Source organism: Drosophila subpulchrella, chromosome 3R, assembly GCF_014743375.2.
Source record: "Drosophila subpulchrella strain 33 F10 #4 breed RU33 chromosome 3R, RU_Dsub_v1.1 Primary Assembly, whole genome shotgun sequence".
Taxonomy (NCBI): Eukaryota; Metazoa; Arthropoda; class Insecta; order Diptera; family Drosophilidae; genus Drosophila; species Drosophila subpulchrella.
The window spans coordinates 1,018,177-1,044,554 of NC_050609.1; the positions used below are offsets into that span (position 1 = coordinate 1,018,177).

General features: G+C 36.3%; 1 protein-coding gene and 1 non-coding gene across 10 annotated transcripts in view; one reads left to right on the top strand and one right to left on the bottom strand.

The window, feature by feature from the left end:
* LOC119549470 (serine/threonine-protein kinase par-1) overlaps positions 1-26,378 on the top strand; it is a 60,854-nt gene that overhangs the window by 6,275 nt on the left and 28,201 nt on the right. The window contains exon 1 of one of the 9 annotated variants that reach the window (XM_037857575.1): positions 18,783-19,083. The exons of 7 other annotated variants lie outside the window; for them this stretch is intronic. The gene's annotated coding sequence lies outside the window, so the exon portion shown is untranslated. Of the gene's footprint in view, positions 1-18,782; positions 19,084-21,563; positions 21,678-26,378 lie in introns of those variants that run through there. One more of the 9 variants, XM_037857588.1, reaches the window with a different exon arrangement.
* Positions 10,797-10,878, bottom strand: Trnas-gcu. The gene has a single exon. It is a non-coding gene; the product is annotated as a tRNA-Ser (tRNA).

The window sequence follows — 26,378 nt, forward strand, 5'->3', positions numbered from 1 at the left end:
ATGCGCTTGGTATTTCGCTTAGTTGCGGAGGCGTACACTGAAAACATTTTAGTACAGTGAATTAGTAAAAACTTGTGATTAAATATTAAGAAAATATCATTGTTCTACTTCTTAAATTATAAGAAGATTAAGATTTCTTAAATTAAAATGGCAAAGCATTAGAGTGCATGCAATAACGCCCAATAAAAGAACTCCTAGTGAAACAACGCCCATTTGAAAATGTGTGATATCTGTTTTTTTAAAAATACAAGATTAAAAATGTTGGCAAAAGTATGCCCCAGAATCGTTATAATTTCTTGTAGAGCCTTATCTATTTGTTTTTCTTCTCAACTGGAAATAGTTTTGTTTATTTGGTATTTGGAAAACTGTTACAGAATTTTCCTAGTGTATACCAATGGGCGTTGATCGGTAAGCGAGTGGGGCAAACTGATGTGGGTGGTGGTAGGGTATTGGGAAGCTTTTGGTTTGCCGGCTGCTTGCTAGTTAATTTTAATTGATTTTAATTTGATTTGCTTAAAGTGAATTTAGTTTGGCCAACGCCAATGTTTTTTAGTCGTTTTCAGTCTCCTCCTGCTTTCTTTAAGCTGCTGCTGCTCTTCAAATAAATTGAATTTCTGAGCAGATACATATATTTGGATGATGGGGGAACTGGCTTGACCCACTTACCGTTTGGACAAATGTAACTTGTGGAAATATTTTTCCTAAATTTTTGCTATGGGAAAAAAAGCACTTTGCATGCGCATTGCCATCACCCATCCTCCTCCGCCCCCTTAAAAAATCCCCCACCCAAACAAACAAAAAAGAAATGAAAACAAACACACACTCGAGAGCTGCGCCATCTGTCCTTTTCTAGCAACTCTCCAGTTCTCCGCTTCTCTAGAGGATCTTTCACCTGGCAGCCTTTGCACTTTGTTAGCTCGTTGAGGTGCCGCTGGGAGTCGCTGTCGACTTGAGTAGCTGCTCCTTCTCCTCTACCCACTAGGTCCCTCCTGAATTTTCCGCTTTCCCCGTTTTCCCAGCTTTCCCGGCTACCCTGCTTCACCAACTCCTTGTGAGCTTAATGAAATCCACAATGTTACCCACGTACATAGAGACACATAAATTCCATGTAGAGCTTTATAGCGTTTCTTCACATTTGTGATTCTGAAAAGGAGTACTTCAATTTTTTAAACCCATTGGTTGAGATAATAAAATAAATATTTTTAAGAAATTTTTTACATCTTTTAACTAGTTTTTGAAAAATGTTATTCTGTAGAGGTTTAGTGTAGCATTAAATTTATGGTATAAGTTGGCTATCTCTTCCTAAAATAATCTATAATATATATAAGAAATGTTTTGCAATTTAAAAGGATTCCTTCCCCATGAAAAATGAAAATACTAAAGATGTAACTTGGTATCCTGTGTAAAATAGTCTAGCATACTTATGTGATCTTTTTGGGAAATCCAAATAATAATTCGCTTTAAAATGCATCTGTAAAGGGCGATTAAATATTCGGTTATAAAAGGAAAGTAGGTCTTAATGCATTTTGCCGCTGTCCGTTGTCAGTCAAGCGACGAAGGAGAACGAAAGTCGCTCGGATGAGTTGTTTGCACGGAGGTGTGTTTGCGTTTGCGGGTGTTTGTTTGTCTGCCATGGATGAGTTCGGATGAAAGCTGGAAGGGATGTGCAGCCAGCCATCGACATGGTTTTGTGGTCCCATGTCTTTTGTTGCTTTTACCCTGGCCATAAAGTTCAAGGAGCTGGATTGAATCCTCCCTGCCGCCTGTCTTTCACTCTTTACACACATTTGTCAGAGCCTTGTCTTGGTAAATACACTGGGAAACAAAAGGAAAATAATAAACTTAGTAAGAAAATTCAATAAACTTCATCAATAACCTTAAATCAATTTGGAAATTATGATAAAAATATTAGCTATAAATTTGAAGATTTAATTATATTTTAAAATCTTCGAAGAGGTTTTTCTTTTATATTAGGTGTCAATAATAATATATTTTCCTAAGTGTATTCCTGGTCGTGGTCCTCCCGATGCTGGGAATGCATTTTTATGCGCATTATTAAGTAATGCCGGGGGTTGAGGTCACGTGGGTGCGGCAGAAATCGCTTTGCTTCTCAACCGAACCGTTTAGAAGTATTTATTGTGGATTCCTCAAATGGGTTTCCCTAGCCAGAGGGGGAACACAGAAGTCCGCTGGAATGGATGGAATTTTCAATGTGATGGCAACTGAAAGGATATTGAGGGAAATGCATCTCAAAAGGATTGTTATGAAAGGGAAACGTTACTGCCAGGCATTGTTCAATATTTTCCATCAATTTGCAATCTACAACAGCTGCGATAAGATATTGATTTTATGAACATTTTACATAGATGATGGGGGAAGTAAAAATATATAAATCTAAAAATTATAATATTTTAAAAGTGCAATTTTATATTTTTTAAAGCAAAGAATTTTTTTTGTCAGAGAAATAATCGTATTTAGCACCAGAATAAATATCAAAAACCTTTTATGTTGTCGCACCAGATTCGTTATAAGCCCACCTATAAACTTTTCCCAGGCTGAATGAGGAAATTCCTTGGCAGTTCATTTATGTCATAGTTTTTCCGCTGTCACTGTGACCGCAAATTGTTTATTTACATTCCATCGGGAGAAGCCAACACCGTACCAACTTTTCAGAACTATTTTCCAAACCGACACGTGATGGGTGGAGGCAGCTTCAGTGGACCAGGTAAAGGCAGTGGCGTCGAAAAGGGCAACATTTGGTGGGGGAAAAGCATCTGCCCCCCGACCAGGGTTGTCACCCTGCCCTTTGAGTTTGCTTTCCCCCATCATATGCAATCATTTTAAATCCGGGTGAAAATGCAGCCACTTTGCTGTGCGGGCTCATCAAAAAAAGATGCAAATATATGTGTGCCAGCCCAGCCTGCACACATAAACATATATATATATATGTACAAAATAGTTGTATAAATATACGTACATATGTATTGGGTTATATGGGTTATATTGTGGGTTGCCAGGGCGGTATAAAAAAAGAAAAAGAGTATAAATAAAATAATGCAAAAAGGGCCAACTGTTCGAGGGGAGGGGAAAACTTTTGCTGGGCCCAGCATTACCGCTATACCCTTTATGTATACATTTTGAGCAGTGTAGCAAATATGCAAAGCTCGCACACACTCGAACACACACTCACACACACACACACAATCAAGCAGCTGCAGACTTTTGGCATCGCCTTGCGGTTTTTCAGGAAAATGGGGGGAAAAGTGGAGGCAGGCTATGTCGCTGAAAATCCTAAAATGCTTAGCGTGGCAAAATCAATTTGATGCCATTTGTTAAAACGCTTTATGGCCCAGTGTGTGTGTGTGCAAGTGCGCCTGGGAGTGAGTGCATTAAATATGTATATGTGATGGAGAATTTTCCGAGAGATTTTCGGAAAAGTGAGACTTGAACAGTCGTCCTGGCAGCTGCACATCCTGCAGAATGATTTTCATGAGCACATTTCATTGTGCCATTTTACTCCGTTGCGAAATTGCCAACGAGCTTCTGCCCTTGCAGCTTAATGTTTTAATACCTCCATTACCCGGCAAAATATGGGAAATTTATGCTCGATTTAACAATCAATCAGCAGCTGCACTGCACATATTAAATATAACAAATTGCGAGTTTTTTCAAAGTGTTAGCTGCTTATTATACCGATATTATTCAATTCTCAGTTTATCGTTGGTACATACATACATCTCAAGATAAATTAAGGATGAATTTAAGGCAATGATAAACTTTTATATTACATTTTTTTAGACTAGAGAATGTTCTTTTAGTTAAAAAGCTTTTAAATAAATAATCATAAAACATAAAAAAATGAGGTAAACAATTTTTTTTTTATTAATTTTTATTTTGTTTATTTTTAGAGCATTTCAAATTTCTAAATCGGACCAATAATTTCCCATTTCTTTTAATTTTTATGCCCCTTTCCGTCAGCACAGCTGGTGTATGTGTTAGCCAGTGTGTTCACGTCTGCTTGTGTGGGTTTGATGCCTTTGTGTTTGTGTTTAGTGCTCGAATATCGGTCAAGGCTGGCTATGCAGCCAACTGGCGCGCATTTAGGCGTCGTTTGGTTGTCGCTTCAGCTGCCTCAGCCGCTGCCTTCTGATGTCTGTGCCTCACTTCTGGCGAAATATGCCACTAAATCAACACGCTCCGCGCTGCAGCAAACAGTTACTACACTGGAAACATAATGGTGCAGAAACTAAGAAATGGTTTTAAAATTAAGAACGTAGCTTTGGAAAATATTTAAAGCCAATGTAGGCCATCTATGTTTTTTAAACATTGTAAATTTATTATAACTTGGAATCTACTTTACAACTTCAAAAGGCAATACTCACTATTTTATTTAATTACGTACTTATACAAATTAGTAAATTTGTTATGGGAGGGTGGGATCACTAAGGTTTTAAAATTACTTTTTAATTACATTAGAAGTATTTGGTGAATGGGGACAGTCGTTTTTTAGAATAAATTTATGGTTTTATTTTTATTTTAAAAGACAGTGTTGCATTCTCTTGGACACCAAACTTTCAAATAAAATAATCGGTTTTATTTATATACCTCATTAAAATGACAGATATATTTAAGAATTTAGCATTAGTTATGATATTATAATTTTATGGTATGTAAACGATTTTTTTATGTTTGGTTAACTATTGATTATTATTTTCGCCCAGTGTAGTGTGGCAGCCCACGCCTCAGTGGCGACACGTCTGTTGGCAACTCACCTGCGAAATCTCGCTAGTGGCGTTAATGACATTTCAACATAGCTCCCCGCCACTCCCCTCTCCTCCTCCTCATCACTTTTCGTTTAATTTTCCCACCTGCCTAAAAGTTCTGTACATTACAATGCTACCCTGCAACCGCCTCCCCCACCCCAAAAAAAAAAATGGGGCATTATTAAGGTCAAGGATGTTTTTTGTAGCTCCTGTGGCGTGGCGTGCACGCCATGAAAAGCTCAACCCAGACCCAATTTACCGGGACTATTCTCCTGTGGGCGTGGCCCTGTTTAGTGCTGATTAAGTGCCCACAATTCCTGCCCCAAATGTCCGATGGCAGCTATGGCGTGTTTGTTGTTCTTCTTCTAGTGGTGGTTGCACCAAAATTGCATTTGTTTTTTTTTTGCCGCCGGGAGGCCGTCACTTTTGAGCCGGAAGTTTGCGTGAGTTGCAAAGGGAAAATACAGCGGGGGAAAATGGGTGGGTTTTTTAGGGGGGCGGAAGGAGTTTCCTGCAGGCGGTGCCGAGGGGCGTGGCTGCTATGTTGGCCGTGATAAACTGAGAGGCGGTTGCAGTTTTGGCCGAAAACAACAGCTGTTGGCATGTGTGGTTAGGAAATGTAAAACAAAAAGTGCAAACAAATAATAGTTAACCGTTTAAGTACTTAGGAAAACCTTTACAAATTTAATGGCTTCAAAAGTGCAATTAAATTAACGTTTTAATGACTTTTTTAAATTGATTTCTTGTAAAAAGTGATGTTAAATTTAATGCAAAGCTCAACTTTAAGCTTTTTTCACTTTTACCTAATGATAAAATAATGTTCCAATAACATTCCCATCTACCTTACCCGGTTTTTAATGAATTTCCGCATTGGTATTGTAAACAGTTCTATTGAAAATCAAGTTCGAAAGTTCATGACATTTATTAACCTTGCTTATTAAAGCATGACCCTTAATAAGCCCTCTTTAAACCTACCCATAACCAGTCCTAAGAATTTCAAATAATCCAAAAAAAAAACACAGCCACAAAAGAACACTCGAGTGAAGAAGTGGCCTTATTAAAGGACTGCTTGTACTTCAGCTTAAACCAAAGCGAAACTTATCAATTAGCGTAGCTAAAACATAAAAAGTAGGGGCATTTTGGGTGGTAAATGGGGTGGAAAATAGGGGCGTAAGCTCAGACATCGGGGAAGCTCCCAGATTAATGCTGCATGTATAATCCTGTGGAGCGTAATTACCGCAGCTAACGCCAACCCAACACACCACCGCAACTATCAACACAGTGCTTTGATTAATTATATGATCCATGTTTGGTTTTCTAAACCACCCTTTTCCCTTTTCCCTTTGCCTGCGGCTTTTGTAAAATTAATTAAGTCGAAATGAAAGCAAACCCAGAGCCCCAGAGACTTTGTTTGATGAGAGGAAAAGTTGGTTGACTGTCTGATTGTCCGGCAAACTGATAAAATAACGCATACTCCGCGTTGCCAATTTGTTTGGCTGTCATTGCATTAAATTTTTGCAGCCCAACAAATGGCAATCAAGCCAAGAAAGTTGCACGACAAATCATTGAAAAGTGTTCAATGCAATTCTTCGCCAACATCTCGAACAACTTTTGCTGTGAAGGAGAGGGAAAGGAAAGCCACAGAATTCGGTGTAATCCCATTTAAGCAAGCTGCTTTTCAGCAGTTGATTTGCTTTTGGCTTGGAGCGTGCTCGAAATCTGCTATCAACACTTGTTTATAGAGCTGGTTTCCCCCGTTTTCCTCGCCATCCCCTATGAGTAAGCTCTTCCGGCTAAGAATTGTGCCCAAAAAAAAGGAGGAGCGATTCAAGGCTTACGCATTTGTCGTCTTAGTTGCAGCTTCTTGTGATTCTGGCGCTGCTGCCAATGCTATTTTGCCACTCCCAGTTCTCCTTGCTGTGGCGCCTCTTAATCCATTTGCTGCACTGCCAGTCACGCCCACCGGCGTATACACGCCCTGGCAATAAAACTTTTACCCTGGCCCTTTCTCCTCGAGGCCCTAACTTTGGCTCGTGAACGAGTGCCTGCAATTTTTCCTCAACAACCAGAGGCGATGACGATGACAGCGACAACGTCAATGAGCTTTTCTTCCACCGGCAGCGTTAGTCGGCGATGACAGCGGCTTTTCATACCCCGCAAATGCAGGAGGATAGGCCAAGCTAGGGGGTTAATTGATTTAAAATCGAGAAACAGCATCAAATGGTACTGATTTATTTTTTCAAATGATGATGTACTAGCATTATAACGCCTTATATGAAATTCTTTTTGTACAAACGAAAAAGGTAGTTGACTTAAAATGAAAAAACCGAGTCAAAACCTTTTGTAATAATTTTCAAACGATGATATCATATGATCACTGCTATTAGTACTGATTTAATTAAAAAGATTTCAGCTTAAAGATTTTCTGGAATTATTTATGGTAAATGGGACAAACTAAGGAGTTAATTGATCTACAATCGAAAATCTGGATCAATACAATTTTTATTGTTTTTAAATGAAGATTAAAAAAAACCTCGTATTTCTTATGTTCTGACGTTCTATATAGAAAAAACGAAAATATCTTGTATTATTATAAAGTTGGCTCAATTTATCTCATTACGATTTATTACTATTAAAACTTGGTATCCTTTCAGTTCATCACTGCATATAACCCCCATACCTTCCGTTGTTTATGCGATTCTATTTACTTGAATTTTTTCTTCAATTTATTTTCGGACTGACCTACATTGATGGCTGTCGACTTGGCTACGCCAGTGCCTTTGTGCTGTCCTCCTTCTTTCTGCCTCAAGAACTTTGGCTGTCTTTGGTTATATGGTATGCCAACGAAAAACGTCATATGATTTTTGATTATAACGTCAATGGGACGACATAAAGCTCGCAGCTGCTCTTGGCTTGTTGTCTTCTGTAGCGCCATTTCTTGTTTTAAAAATATAAAAAGAAAAATAATGTGAGAGTAAGTATTCTAAATGTTTGGCAGCTGGAAAAACGACGAAAAACAAGGATGGGTAAGCTTTTCGAAGGCAGCCAGAATATTTGTATACACTTTATGATTTGTTACATGTTGCTCTAAGAAAGTGCATTAAAAAATTTAAATTATTTAATAAAATGGATCAAATGGTCGTATCAACTAATAGAAAGCTGGAAATATTTAAAACGAACCAGTGCAAAATAATCCGGAATTCCTTTAAAGTCAACCTACAAATTTCATATAGATTTCCCTGATATAAAGTAAATTTATGTAATTATTGGACATTATTTAAAGAACAACCAAGTAAACCAACGAAAAAAAGCAAGGACAAGGCTGGCTGAATGTTGTATAAGGTCAGAGTTCATCGATGCATATAAAGGACAAGCCCCCAGGGCAACAAGGGTATAAAAAAATGTTCGAAATAATGTTGTCGGGCGACAAGAGCTCGCTTTTCCATTTCCATTCGCCCGAATCCGAATCTGAATCCCAACTCCCAGTTGCTAACCATTCTGCCACTTTCTTCCGCCATGGGCAATGGCTTCTGGTCCTTTGTTCTCTGTCTCAGTCCCTGTCGTTGTCGCCGTCTCTTTCTCCACCTCTGTTTCTGTCTCTATCTCTGCACTCTGCTTCCCGTTTCCTGCGTTTTTGTTGCGCCAAAAATATGAAAATTGCTTGTTGTTTCTGTGGTCTCCACTCTTCGGTTCCTATTCCCAAAACACTGGGGCAAAATAAAAAATATTAAGTAAACAAATCTACTGATTAATCTTTGTTCTTAAATATTTCAATTTAAAACTATTTTTCATAATCTTACGATTTAAAGCAGGTTTTAAGGAAATATTTAAAATATAAATAAATAAAATATAAATATTCTTAAAAGTATAAAACCTCTAATATAATATTATACACCTTCGTCTTTTAATAAATATATATATTTATAAAAATGTATTGATCATTTAAAAAAGATTTTTTCTCAGTGTAGCCATACACACTCCATTGTAGCTGTGGTAAACCCCATCAATTGTAATTTTAGCCTTTCGCCTGCTTCTTGTAAGCTAAATGTCGTACATTTAGCCGTTTTGTTGTCATTTCTCTTTGTTGTTCTTATTATTACGGCTGTTGAAATAGTTTTACGAGATTGTCTCGTTGCTTTGATTTCGCAGTTGGAAAGAGGAACCAAGATTGCTTCCCAGATTGATCAAAACGGGCTGCCTTCAGTAGCAAATTCTCGATAATTAACATATTTCAATGTGATATATTAAGCCATTTGTTTCGGGTCCACTTAAGTTGGTTTCTTTTGGCCAGAACAAGTGGAAAATGCGGAACGCATAAAAGAGAGGATGGGTGGGGGCCTATTGTTCTAAGCCCCGAAATTCAGGCCAGCTATAGATGGATTTTGATTGCCAAAATGGCTGAAAAACCCCTTGAATTTGGCGACGGGGTCGAAAAAGGCTTTGACATGCAATATTTAACCGCTTTGTCATTCTAAATGGATAGATTGAAAGATCTGGAAATTGGTAGCACTTTTCGATGGTCTACGACAGAATAAATGACACTGTTATGTATCACTTGACATTCAATGAATTCCGAAGTAATCTCGAATAACAAATCTTAAAGAACTCTTTATAGAATGCAGTTGCGGGGAAGTAAGTAAGTAAAGATTTCTTCAAGATATGCAACTGCTAATTTTTATGTTATAATATAATCTTATTTCGGCCATCAAATTTTCTTATAATCACGTAGAAAAATATTATAGATGGAATTGGAACTTATTAGAAGTGGTAACATCAATTGAGGAAAATTTGATGAATACTATTGTGATATTAACTTTTTACCATCCTGTTTTATTTGTATTTCTGTATAGTAGTACAATTAAATTTTCACGACTCCATTTTTATGTTCATCTCGGAACAGTTTTAATTAAAGGGAAACTGGTACAAGTGCATACTTAAACTTCAAATAACAACTTGTTCTTAGAAAACCCATTCAAGAGAGCAGCGAATTTCCATTGAGAACGGTCTGGTAACGGAATCACATTTCACAGTCTCCCACGTAAATTAACTTCCATGGGGTAAAAACCTCGCAGCTGCATTAAGGTTGCGGCCAAACTGCGTTAAACCTCTCCTAACCGCACACCATCAGCATTAATTGCATGTACATATACGTTCGGATGTGCACTTGTGTGCTGGTTTACGTAAGTGTATGGGTGATTTTAATCATAATTTACTAGGCCAGCGGCCCCAGCTGTTTGCTTTTCCCATTTTCCGGCGTGAGTCAATTAATAATGCGTCGAATATTAAATTTATGCAAAAAGGCAGCGTTAAGTGCATTAATAACTTAACCCAATAAGGCGATTATAAAACCGCAGTTATCTCCAAAGAGCAGGGACGTTTAATGCCGATGAAAATTCTGGATGTCCTTAAAAAGTAAAACATTTCTGAGTTAGAACACCACTGCTTTGGTATCTAAACGGCTTATAATGATAATAAATCATTGTTGTACTGCGATAAAAATACGCTTTTATGATTGAATAGTTATTTTTATGAAATTACTAACGATTAAATTATTTTATAAAAAAATGGAAGTCCCCATAAGTTGCTGCTTAGCAACAGAAAATAGAATGCGATAAGCCAAGTTCCTAAAGTAGCAAATAGATTTTTCTACTGCGATAAAAATATAGCACAATGATTAAAAAATAACTATTTCCATTTGATTACCAACGATTGAATAATTTTATTCAATACTGAAGTCTCCATAAGTGACTAATATCTGCCGAATTAAATTAGCGATAAACCGAACTGTCTGTTTAATTATATTTTCCGCGGGTCAGATTACTTGATAAGCGTTTCACATAAAATGAGCCACTTATTATTTTGCGATTGATGACAGCCCAAAGACCCAAAGGTCGGAAAATGCAATTTATTTTATCAACTCAGCGCCCTGCATCGGACTAATGAATCATTAATTCAGTAAACAATTATTGCGGGCCCACGTACTCGGCAAAATATAAAAATGAAAAATAAATAAACAGAACCAAAAAATTGAACCGACGAGGATGGGATTCGAACCCACGCGTGCAGAGCACATTGGATTAGCAGTCCAACGCCTTAACCTCTCGGCCACCTCGTCATCTGATTTATATGGTTCGATTTGGCAATTGCCTAGCTTCTTGAACTGTAAATAGTACGCATATGACAGAACTCACAGAAATCACCGGCTTTAAGCCATAAAAGTTTAGATACGACAGGATAATAAATACGTTCGTAAATAGAAAACCCCTCTAAATATTATTCTGCAAATTGCTTTCTGCATCTGTTATTGCAACTCAAGCAAATACAGTTTATTTTTTTTGTTTTTGTTACAAATTCATGGGATAACTAAATACAGAAAACTGTCGAAATGAAAATGAACAACCGACAGTTTGTTGGCTAGGTTTGGATAGTTTTTTTTTTTTTCGGTATAATGGGGATGTTTGGGGGCAAGGGTTTTCGGGAAACGCCCACACGCATTGCCATGCATCGTTTTGCGTTGGAAATTTCACTGCCACTCGCTTGTCTAATTTATTTGCAAATTTTTGAGTGCTATTCCCTGCTGCAACTGCTCTCCCACTTGTGGGTTTTTATTTTAATTTGTTTTTCTGTGTGCATTTAATTATTGTTTATTTGTCTGGGCGAATTGCAAATTATGTACACTTGAAGTGAATAGTAATTTTACAGAGAAGAGTAAATAAAATGGATGAGAAGCTTATTTAGTCGGAAATTTTGAGATCAAAGAAAAATTATTTGGAAAGAAAAAAATCGGATTTTTAAAATGGTTCAACTTTTTTGTTTACTTTTCTTAAATATTAATTTTGTTTCACTGTTGGAATTATAGAAAAGGTTCAAAATAAATTCAGAATTTTATATATACATAAAAATAGTTATAGAAGACAAATTAAGTCAATAAAATATCTACCTTTTAAAATGTTATGATTTTTATAAAAGTTGTATTGTAAAATTTTGAAAATGCTTAAAGAATTGTTTAAATGTTATTATTGTTATGTATAATAATTATTTTTACCCAAGGAAATTTATACGGCCGATACAAATTTTTTTTTAAGTAAAACAACATAAAAATATATTAAATTTCAAACCCATTTTAGTTAGAATCCCCCCACATTACGTCTTAAGGCTTGAACATATTTTCTCGTTAGTCAAAGTTTCAGCAATTCACAGAATATTTTTATTTAGTTCTTGTATATGTATGGTACGTGTATAAGTTTATATATTTTTTCCTCTAAAAGGCACTTCTGGCATAAACACAAAAATAAACAGAATGGCAACAACAGTTGCTAAACTACGTCCTTCCCCCAATTTCCTACCTCCGACCCCAGCTGCCACGAATCCTTTTCCCGAGAAGGAACTCTTGGAGAGGTCGGGACAAAACAAAAAGTTGCAAATGCATTTTAATTACATGCGTCTCGGTGGCAAGTGCCACCCCGTTTTGAGTCATGCAGTCTGCGCTTCAATTTAAATGGGTAAAAGTGCTTAAAGCAGCAAAAAGCGGATCTGCAATGAAAATGAAACGAAAAAAAATAAGCAATTAAATTAATTTTTCGGTTTGTTTGGGGCCTCAATGCGTCGAAAGTGGACAGCGGTCAGTGAATAAAAAAATGAAAAAAAGAAGGCAACAATTAAAAAAGTGTGCCAGCGTTTTCGAGCAGCCAAGTGACAAGGAATGCCGACGACCTTCGAAAATGGGCGGTGGGTTGGGGGATTGTTTTTTGTGCTGTTTCTCGGGCTGCTTTCCTCGAGATTAGTGGCACTGCGACACTTTGTCATTTTTGCGAACATTCATTTAAATGTCGAAATTAATGAACAAACGCAACGGGCAACATTTGTCAAGTGGAGCAGCTCAAGAAATGCAATACGCATGCAAATTGCTCAGCTAATTGGCTAAAAGCATTTTCGGGGGAAATGCATTTTCATTTTCTCGCAGCTCGGAATTAATGAGGAATTTCATCAATGATGCATGCAAAATCAATTCGCAGCTTAAAAACTTTTCCAATTAACGAGAGTTACTTCCGCTCTTTCTTTCGGCCAAAGTTTTTGGGCTATAAGTGAAATATATGTGTGTATTTATTGCTGCATATAAAGTAAACCAATATTTCGCTCCATGACTCTATAAAACTTTATAGGAAGCAGCTGAAAAAGTAAAGTAATGTTTTCTTTTTGAGGCACAAACTTTTTATTAATGTTTGTGTCGCACTTTTTCGTCGGACATGCGGCGCCCAAAGTCGAGGAAGCAATTTTATGTTTCGGCCATTGTTTGTTGCCTTTTTGTAGCCGGTCCGAAATAAACACATTTTTATTACAAAATATTTTGTGTGCTGGATGCGAGCGTTTTATTGCACCACGGTTGGCTCTAAATCAAAAGCTTTTTACACTAACTTAAATTATTTGCCAGGCAAAGGGAAAAAATGGGATGAAAAAAATCCATGAATAAAACGCATAAATATGTGAACGCCCTACAAAGTTGGCCAGCAGCCGGAAATGGTAATAACATCTATATTTATGCACAGTGCGTTTCGTAGCTGTAAGGCGGGTTATTTTTGTGCACAAATAAAAAGAGTTTGAGCGCATAAATTCAAAGTGTACCTTTTTTTGGATAATCCTTTTCAATTTACTGTATTGTTATTTTGGGAAATAATTGGAATTTTCGGTTTAATGTTGTGTTGCATAAATTTAATGCTGCTATGGGATATAATAAATACATTTCAAATAAGATTAAAATGCTTGAAACATTTTTATTTCTTACTGATAAAATATATTTATTTATTTCAAAAAGTGATGCATCATTGGGAAGATTTATATTTTCTGCTGATAAAAATATACTTCGGGTATTTCGTTTAAATTAGAAAATGTATTTATGGTAAAAATAATTATAGACTTATTGAAAGTGAAAAAAACAACAAAAGATAAATAAAAGAGCTTCCCGAGTTTATATTTCCTTGCAAACAATGTAAAGACTCTTTATATCGATTGCAATTAGGCCTAAAACACCTGCCTTTTGCCAAATTCGTGCCAAATTCAAGTGGGAAACTGAAACAACAGCCCTGCAAAAGTCCTTCTGCGAACATTACGTATACGCCACGTTCTCGGTCCTCCTCTTCTTGGCCGAAAGGAGTGCAAAATGTTGCTGATTAAGTGGTTGCCGCAAGCAATTTGCGTCAAGTGAGGCGCGTGACTCTCAACATGTGTCAACCGTACAGTGGAGACTCGAATGCAAAAACAAAAGCCACGATGTGCGACAATTACAACCGTAAATTATGCCACAAGCAACAGCCAGGCCACGCCCACCTCGGTTGGCCTACGTTTTGGCCTGGTCCGCCAACTTGGCCACAAAAGAAACAAGCCCAAACAACAACGACAGAAACAACGACAACAACGACAACAACGACAACGCCAACGACAACTCAATTAAGTAAATGAGTGAAAACCGAGATGTTGTTGCCCGTGCTGCTTATGTAGCCACGTTGGTTGTTGCTCTTGGCAGAGTGGCTTACTTGTGTAATTAAGTGAGCAAATCACAAAATAATTATCCAACTCAGAGCACAAACTGCAATTGCTAAAACCCCGTCGTTTTTTTATTTTTTCCGGTTCCTTACTCCTGATGCTGTCGTCATTGTAATTTACAAAAAAAAAAAGAAGAAGTGCAATTTCGCACTCTATCTCCCTGACAATTAGCTGGCATAACTAAAGCTTATCTCAACGTCATGCAAAAAGTCAATTACGCACAGCTTAAATGGCCCACACAAACTGGCTAACACCCACGAACAGACACACACACACAGACTATACAGGCAGTGTGAAAAGGACATTTTGTAGCTATTGCGTCCTTTTGCCGGCTGGCCACCCTTTTTCCCATTCAGCTGCAAGCAAATTTGCCGCGTGCAATGAATTGAATGCAGGTGTGACATGAAATGGAAGCTCTGAAAAAAAACCAAATGGAAAAGAATTTCACTACGGCTGCAAAAGGTAAAAGCATGTGCACTTTCTGGCCAAAAGATGTTGTGCTTTTAGCCATTTGCTGTATTTAAAATGTACAACTTTTTAAAAACCTTTGACTTTATTATTCATAATATCATGGTTTATTGTTTGCTTTTTATAAGTGTTTAAAACTAGAATATTTTTTTTTGGAGATTAAATCTGTTAATTAAAAAAATAAAAATACGAAACAAAGAATGCTACAAAAATCATTAATGACTATAGTCCAAAAGCCCCACATACATCTAAAAAAAAATTAAAAGAAGGGAACAATTAAAAAAAAACATTATGTTTAATAACTTTTCATTTTGTTATTAAAAATTACTGTTTTTCTCTTAAGCTTTTTATTGGAGTTATTAAATCAATAAAATTTGGTCAATCAAAAATGCTGATAAAAGAATCAACATAAAGCAAGCCCCAAAAAAAACTTTCGCAATTTTAAGTTTCATAACCCCAAGTATAAGCGAAAAAAGAGCTAAAGAACTGTTAGTACGTTAGGTTGAGGGAAAAAAAGGTGTAAAAGAGGGGATTAAAAAGGGAAACTTTTCGAATTCATACAAGTAGCGCTTTTTAATCATCGCCCCCGCACTTTTATGGTAAACTATTTTCAGTATGCGCTGTCGTCGATTCAAGCGAAAGTTGGCGATTTACGAGCACCTTGAAGCCACTCAACTCACGCGTATGCTATACGTAAATATTACGCATACGTATATGCATAGAAAGAGCCCCTGTTCCACTCCCCCGGGCTTTATTGAACCAACAAAAAGTTGAGCAGTCAGCGAAAATGGCATTTCCGGTTGAAGTTGGCACACAAACAAAATTCCAGCAATGTCGCATTTATTTATAAGGCAACCCGAAATGCAGGCACGCACATGGTATATGGTATATATCCAACCCCTTTTCCTGCTTTTCCGACTCCTCCTACACTCTGATTTCACTTGTTTTTGTTTCGCATATATTTTTTTTTCTACTTTGTCGTTGGCGACGTTTTTGGCATGCAAGTTTTGCACTTTCCTTTTTTTTTCTCACTTTTCTTTATTTTTGAGTGACTTTTTGCTGTTGCATGCGCCAAGTGCAGACATGAGGCGAAAACGAGGCAAGGCGAGGTCTTAACTAGGTCGATCATTTGATGGCACACGCACACCCCTAAGCCCACCCGAACTGGCATTAAATATTTACCAACACTCGTAAAAAACAGGGTTGTCAAAAGTCCTAAAATTGTTGAAATTGAGAACATTTTATTCTTGAAATTCAAATATTTATTTGCATGTTTTTGAACCTTAATAAAAATGTGGAAAATAAATTGTACTCGCTTGGATGAAGCTCTGTATGTCTGTCAATTTAAAGCTGATCATGATACTTTTTTTAGCATAGAAAATAAATATTAACGCCTTCTAAATAAAATAAAACAATAAAATTCTAATATTTTGTTTAAGTTTTTGTGAATTTGTAATTCAATAAGATTCATTTAATAATAAACAACACAGGTTATAAGGTCAAATGTTGACAATGCCAACTGATTAAGTTATATCCTTTTTATCTTGATGTTATAAGTTATTTCTTAGTTCATTAAATTTAAAAAATAGGACAAGCATCCTTTGAGTTATTATTTTCCTAATTTAAGCAATCCACTCCTCAATACATTTTCCCCAGTGCCATTATAGTGCGAGCAAAATGGCGTGCGGAAATTATATAAGCTCACTTTATGCTATTAAGTTTTGACTTACTGCCTGTCTGGTGTCTATTTGTCTGCCCGACTGCCTCCGGGTGAACCATGTGCTTTCCAGTCCGGCCGTAGTCTCGTACTCGTAGTCGTAGCCTTCCAATTACATTAACCCGGTCTCGGGATCGTCAGCGTGCTCCATTTCTCATTCGCTTCCTCGACGGAAATACGGGAATATGTTCGCCCACTTTGAGCCGGGCAAATATTTGCCCTGCCCTGCCCTGCCCTGCCTTCGACTAAAAAGGTGATAAACTTGGCATAATGCAATATTTAATGTTTGAACAGGCATTTAAAAGGTTATATAATGCAGTTATGCTGTTGGCCCCACACTATCATCATCATCATCATCACCACCATCACTATCATCTCCATCACCGTAGCCATCGTGGTCTGAGGCATTTCTGGCCGGTTGTTTGCCCAGCGCTGATAAGCTTTGAAATATTTTGCACACCCTTGCATATGCAAATGCGAAATAGACGTACACTTGCAATAAAAGTGTTTCCATGTTTAAACTTAGATTTTTCGATGGTTTTAGAAAATTATTAAATAATTTTTTTTACGTATCCTTAATCTGTCATATTTACATGTATGTTCTTACTTCTAGAAAACGTATTGAAATTGAGAGTTATAGATAGACCCTACAAATGTAATAACCCATTTTCTTTTATTTAATTATAATAATACCATAACTTTTTTTTTATCATCCTGTTTTCAAAAGTAAAATCATTAAAGATAACTTTTTCTAAGAATCCTAACTCAAGAATGTTGTTTAATCCATTTTAGCCTGTAGTGTAGGCCAGTCCCAGTCCCAAATCCAGTTACACTCGCAGTATTAGAGTCAGGCCGAAATCAGTGACAGGGAAGCATCGGGGGTACTGTGTGGATGGATAGACACAGACCTATATGGGCACAAACAAACATACTTACATAGTTCCAGCTCCCCAGCGCCACTGAGTTTGTGTGAGCGTGTTCACATGCCTTCGACTCTGTTGATTAATGTTGTTGGCCACCCAGCTGAGCATTGAGTAATGCCAAGCAACTTCTGCTTGATGGATAAACGGGACTCAGCAGCAGGTCTTCCCATCCATCCAACCCATTCTGCCCCGGTCCGTATTAGGGCCAAAAGAATGTTACACTCTGGCCAAAATGTGTCTGGGGCATGCACATAAAATTACCTGAATAAACACCGAAGTTACCCATGGAGTGAGGTGTGCAGAGTCCAGAGGAATTTCGCATTCATGTGTGTTTACAATCTACTGAATCATTAATAGATGTTTGAGAGCTTTTCAAAAGAATCAGTTTTAATGGATTTACGGAGAGTCATAGACATTGTTTTGTAAAGACTGGATAGGGTGTCAGAGAAAATGTTCTTTAGATTAAAAACTATATTCAACTTTTATTATATTATTATAACTATGTTAAAGATATATTTGTTATAAAGTACTTGATCGCTTTTCTAATGAATTACTTCAAATGGATTTTATAAAAAGAGTTTTTTTTAAGGCTTGGGAGAGACTTGTTTAAAAACGGTCTTAAAATAATAAAAACATTGTGCTTTATATTACTACTATATTATTCCTATATATGTATTAGCAACTCGTTTTAATGATATACTTAACAACATACAATTAAATAATACGAAAAGTTCATGAAAGAACCAAACATTCCAAATATTCTATTGTATTATTTTCGAAATAGTCTTTAAAATTCAGACAAAAATATTTTCCGCACTTGCAATTTTGGAGATACTCAATGACCTTTTGCAAATGTGCCAGCCGTATAATTTGTGTACGCAAAGATAAAGAAATGAGGAAATTATATCTAAATAAATCAATGGCTCATTTGCCAATGCCCCCGCCCTCGAGCAGCTGTTTACATAGGATATATACCGATGCATACATACATATGAGCGCCCGCACATGCGTATAAACAAAGTCTTATAGACACCCCACTATACCTATACAGATCTCTGTGTGCAGTGATCGTGATTGCGATCGGTTCACACATAATGTCGCTCCATCACGGCACGCGCCTCGCTCGAAAATCGGAGGAGCCACCCGAGGCACGTGAGAGAAAAGAGGGTCGGGACAGAGTTGGTGTTATGTGCAGAGATATAGATAGAGATCTCGAGAAAGAGAGATCGCCTTTTTTCGGGGAGAGAATAGTGCATTTATTTTTAGGATAACAATGGGCCCCGAAGAGCACCGGCAAGCGACGCGATATTCGGTGGATTTCTATATTTTCCTCGGGAAAAATCGAGGAAAACTTTTCAGTCGAGCGCATAGAGCAACGCGAACAAGGCGTCTAAAGGCCAGTGCGCGAATTATTTGGTATATATACCAAATATATACACACATATACCCAAAAATACCTATAGATATCTATCTATCTCTATATATGTGCGCAGATAGACCACGGTACAAAAATATATACTCGAAAATTATACTCTATACGGTGAAAGAGGGAAAAGAAAATCATTTTTCAAATTGACGAAAAGTAAAATGTGAAAATTTAGTGTGTGATTGTGTGTGAAAGCTGGTCATGAAAAATTGCAATAAGAAAAGCGGCCATAAAAGTGAGCAAAAAGTAAGAGATAGCTAAAATATATCTCGGTGTGTATCTATAATAGTATTATCCCGAAAAGAACCCAAAAAATACGAAGAACGAAAGAAAATACACCAAGTCCCAGCAGCAAGAATCTTAAGTAGAGAAGAAACGTTGCGTTTCTTTCAAATACGTATTTCGGATTCAGATTCAGGTTCTGGTTCGGATTCGGTTGTGGTCTTGGTCTCTGAGGCAATGCTTCCTCGTTCCCATCCCATCATCATCATCCACATCCCATCTATGCTATTCAGTTTTTGGGGTATGTTTTCTAGTTGCTGCCTGGCCTCTCTTGGCTGCTTTTACTTTTTGTTTCAACTGCTGCTTTTCTGGTCTTTTGCTCAAATAAAAATTCCTCTTGCGTGTTAGCTAAAAGTTATTTTTAAAAATTTCTTTTAATTTTGTTTTCTCGTTGGCGCGTAGATACGAGACTTTAAATACGGCGACGTCTTCGTCTGTCGATGCTCTCAAGGAATTTCAGCTCTCGCCGCTGCATTAATGCGGCAAAAAAGATAGAGAAACCATACAATATATTATTATTATATTTCCGCCTGATACACAAATTAGATCTTGCAAATTAGCGAAATTAAATTGCATTGCATGCTAGGTGTAATTAATTCAACATCTATCACAGTCTTTTCTGCAAGCTTTTATTTTATTTTCCCTGTTCTGAAAACTCACTTTTCCTCTTTCCAATTTTTCCGCTTGGCAGAGTGTGGGTGGCACTTGGAAATTGCACAAAGGAGCAGCCAACCCTTCGTTTCCAGAAATGTGTTACGTATACGCCGGTTGGCCTTAACTTGGCTTAAGTGCACCACTTATGCCACAGCTAATTGAATACAGTTTCGGGGTATACTATATATAATCAAAATATTGTGCAATAATGCATTAAATTTGTGGCACAAACAAAGCAGCTTAAACAAAAGGAACTGGCCTTATTGTCCTTGTTAGAAGATAGGAGAATAATCAGGGCAGGATTTCCTCAGGATTTATGACCTCATTAATATCCAATCAACCTGTTCAAATCGGTTGGTTGTAATTAAGCTCCTTGCCTGCCTGTCAGCCAGACTGTAAACAAACTCACCACCTACCACCTACCACCTACCAAATGGCAATTAGGCAGGGCATTTATTTCACTACAGTTTGTCAAATGCAATATCCGTGAAGGTGGACAGTCGGACGGACGGACAAACAACGAACCTGGCCATGGCAACAATGTCACAACTCAAGTGTCAAACAAAAGGCGACGATGGCATTGGCGAAAGCTTGGGCAACGCAACCAAAACAACGTCAACTCGGTGGGAGATTCTCGGTGGGAGTGCAGGGAAATCGAGGGAAACTAAAATATCAAAATTTGCACAATACTACTGCGACGATAGTTTACGGTGGTGACAACAAAGCGCTCAAATATTTTCCAATGAGCTCTCGCCTGTATGTACAATGTACATTTTGCACAACTCAAATAAACTTACTCAGCGAGCTACCAATTTTATTCTAAAATATTTACCATGGAAAGTTTACCTGAGTAAAATGCAAACAATGCCGGGCTTAACAATGATCTTTAAGAAAAGGCCAAACAAAATCGTAGCGTTAGTAACAACAAATAAGATATTATATAATAACAGAAATATTAAAAGATAAATAAATAACAAAATATATTTACAAAAATATTTTTAAAACTTTAGGAAACATTTTGACCTTTTTCATTTTTGTTGTATAATTTTACATATTTTTTTATAATATTAATTTTTAAAATTGTTCTAAGTCTAGTGGTTGATTGTTTGGAAAATAGTCTTTAAAGACCTTATGACACTTGCTTGATTTTTGTATTTATTTTAAAAAGTCATTTCAAAAAGTCAAAGAAGGGGGTACCATTAGTCAAAATTTTATAAATTTAATATTAATTTAATTTTATTTAATTTTGTTATCCAATCAATTAGTTAAAAATCAAGCAAGTGTCATAAGACCTTAATCAGAATAATGGAGTGTAAAATTATTAAACATAATTAGTAAATTGATAACTAAAACCAAATCTTTCTGAGAAACTTAATGCAGTTTAATCTATTTATCAAATAGACAAGATAATTAATACAATTAATTTGTGGAATCCCATTAAAGCTATCAAAATTAGTTAACATTATTAACGGCATAGTTTAAGTGTAATCGCTGTTTATTTTGTTTATTTGCAATTTCAGAGCTCATTACACAGCTACCGTTCTGGTATCTAATGTTTTAGCAAACGAAAACTTTTCTCGTATTCGGTTGCAATTTGCAAATATTAGTATTTCCTTTGGGGACACCATGGGCGGAATTCATCATTTGCCATTTGCAGATGCTTTTCCCTGTGCTTTTCCATTTTCATCGCACTCATCACGATGGCCATTTTCATGTGGGGGAAGATAGGGTAAATGAAAACTTTTGGCCTGCAGCTCTTTCGGCAGCGAAAAGTGTTAAATTCTTGTTTCCCAGCAGCCAGCTAGAATAGTTTCAGTTTTACAACATATTGCTATACACCAAAAAAAAAGTAATTGAAAAGCAACTATTTTTGTAATAATTCTACACTGTTTGGTATCGATAAGGTAAGTAATAAATGAATTCATTTCAAAATATTAAATTGAAACTTTGAATAAAGAAGTGTTTTTGGAAATTTGTTTTATTAAATACTAACATAAATCCAAATTCTAGATTCTTTAATTTATAAATAAAAATGTAATTTATTTTATTTCAACATGCATCTTTGCTTAAATTTTAATACTGCCTCTGATATACTTTTAAAAAAATTGGTATTACATGTTAGCTTACTGATTTTTTTTGGGTGTATATGGCAGTTCATTGTGGGTGTTTCTGTGTGTGGGTGTCTTTTTCCAGTCGTAAGTTCGGGAACGTATTCTAAAAAAAAAAAATAGTTCTGGGTCGTATATTTTTTACGCAAAACTCCACGCATGCAAATTTACCAAGGCAAATGTGCGTGCTAGGTGTATTCTATCGCGGTGCCATCTGGGTGTTTTTCAATATAGTCCATCCAGAAATTCGGAAACGCATTCCGAATCGGTAATCTTGACGAAAAACGAAAAGACAAAGAGGAACATGCAAGGGAGCGCGCGGTTCTTCTCGTCTCTTGCATTTCTTGTCACTTGCATTTTTATTTCCATAAAGTGAAGTACAGGTCCAGTGAAGTGTTTTAGTGTTTGCTACCCCAATTCTTTCACAGGTAAGTGAATTGTAGTTAGTGTAGTGCAAAATTAACATAATAAATTAGGTGAAATGTTAAATGTGATTGCACATGTTGTACATACAATGGACAATATGTTCCTATATATATACACAGTGCAGTTGTGCAAAAAAAAATTAATTGTCATACATACATACATACATACACATGTGCAATCAATCATCAAATATCAAATTAATTACATTAAATAACAATTATGAAAGTACGCAACTGAACTTTGCATAAATATATACAGTGCAGTTGTGTGAAAATAAAGAAATTCCAAAATCGTATAATACATACTTACATATGTGTGCATTAACATATTTAAAGTGCACGCTCAAACCAAAAACCCATCAGTGTAAAAAAAAATAGAAACCCAAAATTTTGTTTTGTTTAAATCTGTGAAAATAAAAATGTGCATCAATTAGCAGAAAAACTTTTAAAAATCCAACATTTTTCTTATTCACAATTTGACGTTACTTACATGTACATTTTTCGTGAATTGATATGAAATTAAAAAACAACTAAGTTTTTAAAAAAATTAAATGTTAAAAACTTAGCGAAAATGTTTTTCCTTTTCGAATAATTTACAAGCAAATAACGGCAAATTGTCAATAAAAAAATGTGGGATTTTTCAAAGTTTTTCTGATAACGTGATGCACGTAAAGCAAAGTTAATTTACATTTGTTTAAGCGTGCTCTTAAAATATGTCGTCTTTTTTTAATATAAAAATTATTTTATGTTTCTTTTTGATTTAATTTAATTTTTATTTTATTATTTTACAGGCAACCATATAAAAGCAGGTACTTATTTCAAAATATTTTAAATATGTGTTTTTGTAATAGTTCTATGTGTTTCCTTTTCTCTGTCTTTTTTCTTATTTTTCTTTCTTTCCAAGATCTTAATATTTCATTTAACTTACAGCAAATAAAACCATTTCAGAAAATTTAGAGAAAATTTTGAATCAAAATAATCTACAGGGGTGGTCAAAAGAATTTTCACAAAACGAAAGTTAAATGTACTCATAATTTGAACTTACTTCTTGTTAACTTTGGCATCAATGGAAAGGTAATTTAAATGCCGTTTGAATAATACAATAAATTTCTTAACCCATTCAGTACTTATTGAAAAGGACGAATTAATGTGAAAATCTACTTTTTAAACTTTTTTACTCGTCTTGAAAACTTCAATTTTTTGATGCAAAGTGCTAAAGAATTTTTCAAAAATCATTTTGCTTAAATTTTTTATGATTTTTTGAAGGTGACAATTTCGGAAAAAAAGAAAAATATGGCTCAGATTCATGTTTCTAAACATTTTCAAAAAATCATAAAAAATGTAAACAAAATGATTTTTGAAAAATTCTATTTGCAGTTACTATTATTTTTGTTTAAAGAAACTTTTTGCTTCAAAAAATTTATGTTTGCACCTGCATTACTACATTTTAACAAAGGACTACATCTACTTCATTTATTCTTGTTTCTTTTTAGTTTTTTGACTTTGACTTTTGGCTTAGGGACGCATAATTAATGTGAGACATTTCCAAACTGTTTCCGTATATTTCCTTTAATTTTGTTTCAGCTGGTTTTCTTTGCCACATAAGCACCTTATTATTATTAAAGGACATCCAATTTCCGTCTACGTTAATACTGTCCTTTTTGGACTTTTACTTTGGTTTCCCTGCGAATGGCCAGAAGAAACTTTCTAAGCTCTAGAAGAGCCATTTTATTCGCCTGTTTTTCCAATGTCAAATTCTTGCCATTCTTCAAAATATTCTCCGCTTCTCCTTGGGACTCACATTCCACTAGAACCATCATTTTGCCATCCCGCTCATTAAGCTTTCGAACATCGGAAACCCTTGAACCTTTTAATTTTAGTTTCTCTTCAATCAGAGTTTTGACAGCCAATTTGCAGTTTTTTTCCACCTTCAGACCTTTTACAACTACATTTTTATACCCGTTACTCGTAGAGTAAAAGGGTATACTAGATTCGTCGGAAAGTATGTAACAGGCAGAAGGAAGCGTTTCCGACCCCATAAAGTATATATATTCTTGATCAGGATCACTAGCCGAGTCGATCTAGCCATGTCCGTCTGTCCGTCTGTCCGTATGAACGCTGAGATCTCGGAAACTATGAGAGTTACAATACTGGGATTAGGCACGCAGATTCCTGAGATTCCTGCGCAGCGCAAGTTTGTTTCAGTAGAGTACCACGCCCACTCTAACGCCCACAAACCGCCCAAAACTGGCTCCTACAGTTTTGATGCTAGAATAAAAATTTTAACTGAAATGTATTGTTCTCGTCAATACCTATCGATTGACCAAAAAAAATGTTTGCCACGCCCACTCTAACGCCCACAAACCGCCCAAGCCTGTGGCGCCCACAGTTTTCATGCTAGATACAAAATTTTAACTGAAATGTATTGGTCTCGTCAATACCTATCGATTGATCCAAAAAAATTTTCCACGCCCACTCTAACGCCCATAACGCTTAAAACTGTATACCGCCGGTAGGTGGCGCATTTTAATCTCGCTTTGCTGCTTGCATATCTCCATTTAGCTGAGTAACGGGTATCTGATAGTCGAGGTACTCGACTATAGCGTTCTTCCTTGTTTTGCTTTTGTTGTATTAGCAACATATAAATGGTTCGCTTATCAGCTTCTCTATCTGAGCGAAGGCTTATAACCTCTTCTTTGAGCCGCGCATTGTCGTCGGTAAGCTGTTTGACCTGCAGAGAAATAGCCCCAATATCGCTTTTCAGCTCTTGTTTAAGCCCATCGACGTCCGATTTAGTTGGCAGATTTTTTAACTTTATGTCGAGCAGCTTCGACATAGCTGATGTCAGATCCTTCAAGGATGTTCCACCTGCAATGTTTTGGGACATATTCTCCAGCTTCCGCTTTTGTGATGCCTGCACCGGTGATAAGTAGTTATCTTTTTCATCCGAACTCGACATGACTAATAACGCCCTTTATTTACCTAGCCTAGCAGTATGCTCTATTTTAATAAAAAAGGTACCTATGGCCCTTCCGTGGTGGCCGCTACCCGATATTTTCAACGTTCTCGTTGAGTGTTAGGCAACTCACGGCGGCTGCGAACAGCTGATGGTTACCACCTCTAGTCTTGTTTACTTCTTCCCACGCCGGTTCAACTCATCCGCGCTTTCCTGCCTTTTCCCGGTTTTCCACAACTTTCGCCGAAAAAATGAGTGAAAACCGAGATAAGCTGTTTGCAAAACTAAATGCTGATTCTCGTGAGGTACGCTGGTCCACTGCGGATCCTCCGTGTTTTCTGTGGTCAGTGAGCATTTAGGCATTTAAATTACCTTTCTATTGATGCCAACATTTACAAGAAATAAGTTCAAACTATGAGTATATTTAACTTTTGTTTCGTTAATCTTCCTATGCCGACTAGTGTACACTGAAAAAACAATTGAAAAACTTTGAATTCAAATATACCGATATTTGTTTTCATTTTCTATCGTTTTATAGTGTACCTAGTCTAATACGTACTAGCTAATTGTTGCTGTTAAATGTAATACATTAATAAATGCAGTATCTAGTAAATTATATTCTTTCTTGATCAGAATAACTTTGCGAGTGGATCTACCCATTTCCGTCTGTCTGTTTGAACGCTGTGATCTCGGAAACTATAAGAAGTAGAAAACAGAGTATTTCTATTAAAATTCCTTAGCTTTTGACTTATCGCAAAATTGTTGTTCAAATGTGCTACGTCCGCTCTAAGGCCCACAAAAATGTGTAAAGTAAAATTATAATATCAAAAATATTTTCCAATACCCATATAAATATCCACAAAGTAGTCAAATTGGTTTGAGCAAATAATGCATAGCTCCATTATGGTCTATATTTCTATTCTTCCTTGTATATTGTATGCAAGTCGGCCGACTTTATATGATTTATAGCTGCAACAGCAAAGATCTGAAAGAGTGTACATACTTCGGCTTCCCGAAGTAATCTGCCCTTCACATTAAAGACAATTATCTAACATATTTCTTCCCTTTTTTAAGAAAATGAGTTCCAAGACAGCAGATCGACTCCAACGTTTGGGG